Genomic DNA, 222 nt, shown 5'->3' with positions numbered 1-222 from the left:
TACTCTAAATAATGCCTTAGAGAGTTACTTTGTAGCCTAGTTAAGTAAATAAAATTCGACTTCCTTAGAAATTATTTTAGCTGTTTGGGTTTGGAAATATACAAGATTCTTGCTGAATATCTTTCTAATACGTTAAACATACATTTGATATTTCATTAAAATAATATCATGTATGTATGATATGCATCTGTAAATGTTCTTTTTCTTGTCAGTTTGGAGATC

The sequence above is a fragment of the Sinohyriopsis cumingii genome, chromosome 14, assembly GCF_028554795.1.
Source record: "Sinohyriopsis cumingii isolate HCF-2022 chromosome 14, ASM2855479v2, whole genome shotgun sequence".
In the NCBI taxonomy this organism is placed as follows: Eukaryota; Metazoa; Mollusca; class Bivalvia; order Unionida; family Unionidae; genus Sinohyriopsis; species Sinohyriopsis cumingii.
Note: the sequence above shows the minus strand (reverse complement) of the source record.